A 6,000-nucleotide genomic window follows, 5' to 3' on the forward strand; every position below is an offset into this window, starting at 1 on the left:
TCTTTCAAAATAAATAATTTAATAATATTTTGAAACAAGATTAACTATAAATACATAATTATATTTTGATAATGGATATTATTATTTTATTTTTAACATATATTCTAAAAATATTATATTCAAAACAATTTTCCTAATTAAGGCCATGATTTGACAAGCAATATTTTATTTCAAGCATATACCTCTTCTTAACCTTTAAAGTTGTATAATTTATTATAAAATGTTGATCAAAGGTATTTTAAAAAAGGACCATATTTCAGGTTCATTCTGTTATAAAAATTTGAGTATAGTCTTTAACATTCAAAATAAATAAAATAGTGTTTTGTTAACCCTCAAGTGTGGCGTTGACTTAAGTTAATAAAAAATGGTAATTATATACAAATTAATAAATAAAATATTTTTGACAAATATAATCTTAAGAGTTATAAAGGTAAAATCCTCATCTTTATATTTGATATATATAAATCTTTGGTAATTGAATTTTAAGCCATTAAATAAAGTATTAAGTGGAATAGACGTCATTTTCTTCTATAAAGATCATTATAATTAAATAGGCTATAAATGGTTTATTTAGAGTTATATGAATGTATAAGTATTTTCATCTAATTCTTCAATGTTAATTAGTTAAAAAGAAATATTGAATATCTATAGCTAATATATATTGTAATACATTTCTTTTCTTTGATGCTGTCATTCTCTATAAATATTAAAAAATATATATAATATTGTTGTATAAAAACCTCATAAAAATAATTAGGAAGATTTAAGCCAAAACAATATTATCTAAGAGTCTCACAATTTCTTATATAGAATGTAGAAAGGTTCATAATTAGGATAAAAAGTGATCAATGTTAAATTTATGTATAAATATAATTAATCTTATTAATAATTATTTACATATGTTCTATTAAAATATTAAGAAAGAAAGAAAGAAGAAGAGAAAGAGTCCTTTCCTTTCCTTTCCTTCCTTCCTTCCTTCAGGACTTGTTAATAACTATATTGTAAAAGTTATTATTTACTTGAAGTAACAGCTATACATAAAAAAAAATTTATTGTATTAAAATTGAATATTAAATATGTTTAGTATTATATTTTATCAAATTAAAAACAAAATATTAAGGTAATAGAGCTATCTATAGCTAATGCATATATAAAATAATAATCCAATCTTGATAGACTCTAATTTATTTTTTTCGAGCAATTAATTTTTTTTAATCGAAAAAAAAACCAATTTTTAATTATTGACACCAATTAATTTCAAATTTTAAATTATTCGCAGAATGAACCTAACTTTTAGGCTATGGTTAATTTTTTTTTATTTTTTTCTTTTGGTTAAATTTATTTTAATGCTACTAATCGAATCGATAAGAAAGTAATAAGAAAGAAAGAAAGAAAGAAATTTTGTATATGAGAAGCAAATATGATTTTCCTAGAGGTAAATTTTTTAATATACTATTTCGCATCGGATCGGGTTTAATTTGTTTTTTTTAAACCATCATAAAATAAAACAAAACAATACAACAAAAAAAAATACGAAATAAATGTAAAATCGAATACTAAATCCCAAAAAGACCTAAAAATAAGATGTCTTAGTTCAAAAGCTGTTAGGTGTCAATCAAAAATAAGTTAGATCGAAACCAGAACATGTACCATTAAAGTTCAAAATATCATTTTTCTGATAAAATACAATATATTTACTTACCGTCAAATTGGCATAGATTCAGATCAATAAGGATAGAATCTTTACAAATTCATTTTTTCTTTATATATTTAATTTTAAAGCCAATTATTTTTTGTTTCCAACTATAATAGTTTAGTTATGAATAAAACACTTTTATTTAACTTAGGTATAATTTTCTTTTTATCTTAAAAATTAACAAAAAAATATTTTTTTAAAAATTATGTATTGATGATTAGTTAATTTTTATAATATTTAAATTCCTATTTATTTAAATAAAAAGAAGATAAAAACAATTTTTTTATATATAAATTTTTTTCTGCATGAATTTCCAAGAAATTTGTTAATATAAATGAAAAAAGTAAAATGCATATTTACACAAGAAGAGAAAATTCTGGAAAAAATAATTTATTTATCTAGAGAAAATGTTATAAACATTTTTATTTGGCTATTTTTGATTGGAATAAATTTTAATTGTTTAGAAAATGATAAAAATATGTTATTATTTCTAATCTCTCTGAATTAATATCTACAAAAATTGATTTTTGAATATAAAAACTCTGGAAAAGTTTACACGTGTTAAAATCGTTATATATATATATATATATATTATTTCTATTATAAATAAATTTATTTGAACATGGCAAATGATCGATTAAATTATTTTAGAAATAATTAGAATATATGACGTATGGGGATTCGGAATCTTTTGATCTTAATTCCTTTAACGAATGCGATTTAAAAAAATTTAAAATTCGATTTTACCCGAAATTTATTTTAGAATGTGTAGATTCCCCATAAATATCAGCCAATTTCAGCCAAATCTTTGGAACTATTTCTAATATATATTAATTTTTTACATGGATTTTTCATATAAATTAAATAAATACTAAAATGTCTATGGTTGAAGTTGATTGAAATTTATAGTGTAAATACTCTACACATGCTAGAATATATTTCCGGTTAAATCGGATATTAAAATTTTTTAAATCGCTCGTTAAAGGATTTACAATCATTAAAATTTCCTAAATCGCGTTTTAATTCATATTTATATTATAAGCTATGCCTTAATTTTTAAAATGCTATTAGGACTCTTATCCTGAGTTAATGTTGAATTTAGTTTTTAAAAAATTATCTAATAAAGGCTTTCCTCAATAATTACAGTCATTATTGTTTAACATATTTAAATATAATTTAACATATATTAATTATCAATGTTTGTTATGAGGCAGTACAATGACGGATAATGTACTTTTAATTATTAATTTATTATTATATGAAATTTTTATTTTCGATTTTCATTTAAAATTACAGAGGATTAAAAAATATATATTATATTATTATTTTTTATAGGTCTATCATATTGATTGTAATCATTATATTGTAAGCCAGATATTTTAAGCAAGGAAGGATCAACTAAACATAAATTTATATTATATCGGATATTAAATAACGCTTAGTATTATTGATAATAATATATTCGGGTTAAAAATTAATAAATAATTTTATAAAACAAAATTCAATGGTATAAGAATTATTTAGAGCCATTATTAGGGAAAAGATTACTTAATAAATAAGAAAATATTATATAGATAATAACTAGCTCTCTACGATTTAAGATTCTAATTAAATTTTCTTCTATTAAAACTATATGCTACCACTTTTTAAATTGAAAAACAGAACAACAAATTTTTTTAATGATTAATATTGATACAACTAATTTCTAACTTTATCATAAACTGACAATATTTGTAGGGTAGAATCTGTGTAAAAAGAAATTTTTCTCCTATTTTTAGAACTGAATTTAATTTTTTTTTTAACTTTTTTTTTGATTAACCCAAGTTATTTTAATGTTAAGCCTGATTTTAAATTTTTAATATTTATTATCCATTTATGTCCTCTACCATATCTAGATTTTAAAATGTATTTTTTATTAGAAACAATTTTGGCATCCGTACGGTTTTGAGGATTGATTATATGAAACCTCGGTATGATTATTGATATAATTTAAAATTTAATAACATCGGACATGGTTTATAATAAATTTTTATTTTTTTAAAAATAGCATTAACTATTAAAAAAAACCCTAGCCAGACCGGTTACATCCGTTGTTTCTAAGTTCGGTTCAGGCGGGCCTGCTAGTCTGACAATTGTAAAATAGAAATTGAGTTTTCTTACTTTAAATTTTAAATATTTAATAACTTTTGAAAGTTTATATAATTTTAAAAGAATAATAAAAAAAATATGTTATAAATTATTGATGACATAAAAAAAGTATATATATTTATTCACCGTCGAATTGGAATATTGGTACCGTGATGGAAAAAATCAATAGCAGTTTTATCATTTTTAGTATTTTTTTTTCACCCAAGCTAATATAATTAGTAAATAATTCAAATTATTTTTTTGATGACTAATATATTATATTATAAAATATTATTGCCTTTAACTCAAATTTATCTACATATATAAAAAAAATTTTTATCAAATTTCTTGCTTAATTTTTTAAGATTTTTGTTAATATTAAATGGAAATAAAAAAATATTTACACAAGAGAGAAATTTTGCCAAATAGTGTTTATCTAGAGAAAATTTAATAAACATTTTTATTTGGCACGTCATTTTAATAGAATTAAATTTTAATTATTTTTTTTCTCCTCGTTTCAATTTTTAATTAATTTTTCGTAAAATTATATAAAAGGTATAATTAATGTAAATTTTTTAAATTTTATATATTCAATACTTAAAAATTATTAGAATTATTGTTTAATAAAAATTTATTTAGCAATATATATTTTTTTTATATATATGCCTAAGATTGGAATAGGGAATTAGTGATGATTAGGTACCTTTCAACCTTTAAATCACCTTATTTTAGGGCGATTTAAAAATTTGATTGAAAAGTTTGTTCCTTGTTTGTGAACTTTTATGCTATTCTTAATTTCTACCAATTTTTTATAGAGATTTGCAATATATCTAAAATTCACATTTTCGCTATTTCCACATATGCCTTGAATACATTTCGGTTAAATTAAATTTAATAATCATTGTCAGAAAATAATTAAAATTTAAGATCCCCATGCATTCCATATCCTAATATGACAAATATACGGATATTTGAAAAATAGTTTTATGAATCCTTTTAAAGAGAAATTATAAAAATATAAGACATCACATGGCCCATAAAATTATTTATTAGTTTTTGTATAATTAAAAATTTCTCGGGTATGGTTGAAATTAATATTTTATTTTTAGTCTTATACTCATATTTTTAAAAATAACTTTTTTAAGATTCTAGGTCATGATTAGATGTGTTAACCCCAATATGATAGGAATAGGGCCTATATGTCTACAATGATTTTAAATTGAGATCTAAATATTTACCTTTCTAATTTAATTATATGAATAATAATTAAATCACGGTTAAAGTATAAATTTTATATAAATAAAACAAAAATAAATAATATATGACAAATTGGAAATTAATTAATAAAACATCAAAAATCATCATCATAAATGGCCAAGATCATTGAAGAAGGATATCAGAAAATATAATCATTTTGTTAGAAATTTAATTTTAATAAAAGCTTCTATTTTTTTAAATTAAAAGTATAATTAAAAAGTTCTAAATTTAAATAAGATTTTTTTTTTACAAAATTTAAAAATAATATATTGCCCTTTTTTGGCTTGGTATATACTTATTATATGATAATATTTTTATGTATTATATATAGTGTTTATTAAAAAGCTCAATTCGGGTTAGTTTTATAAATCGGCCCTATTAAAATTATAACCAAAATAACATTATGTAATCCTAAGGATTTTGCACATAGGTTTGGCAGAAATGCTTGGATAACTCTACCAAATTTCGATGCTTACATAATACTAATTTTTTTAGTGTGATTAAAAAGTTTAACTAAATACTTCATCCAGAGAAATAATATGCAAGAGATTTATCTCATAGAGAACAAAGGTCTAGACCATTATATTATCGAAATCTCTAGGCTTATGGCAATATTTTCCTTGCCAAAATATTGTTAGCCGTTTTCAAAATTAGACTCAAAACGAGCCCTTTAACAACATTCCTCATATAATTTTTTTTCCCCGCTGTTTTAATTTTTTGGTTTTTCTTACCGGAGTTTTTCCAACCAAAAATATTTTTTGTAGTCTTGCAAAATACTATTAACGATTCTGATGTTCGTGGATATCATAAATTTGAAAAAATAAATATAGGCTAGTCCTCGCAATTTTATAAATATTAGTTTCCATATCATGGCTCAATATTGCTTTAAAAATTTAATAACATTTTATTAACTATAAATA

At 21.0% G+C, this 6,000-nt stretch overlaps 1 long non-coding RNA gene across 1 annotated transcript; it reads right to left on the reverse strand.

Annotated features, from left to right (window-relative positions):
• Window positions 1-546: 546 nt before the first annotated feature.
• Window positions 547-4,081, reverse strand: LOC135922559 (uncharacterized). Its single transcript, XR_010570960.1, has 2 exons — window positions 3,971-4,081; window positions 547-697 (listed from the first exon to the last, which is right to left on the reverse strand). It is a non-coding gene; the product is annotated as an uncharacterized LOC135922559 (long non-coding RNA).
• Window positions 4,082-6,000: the final 1,919 nt, after the last annotated feature.

Source organism: Gordionus sp. m RMFG-2023, chromosome 1, assembly GCF_954871325.1.
Source record: "Gordionus sp. m RMFG-2023 chromosome 1, tfGorSpeb1-WG-v2, whole genome shotgun sequence".
Classification (NCBI taxonomy): Eukaryota; Metazoa; Nematomorpha; class Gordioida; order Chordodea; family Parachordodidae; genus Gordionus; species Gordionus sp. m RMFG-2023.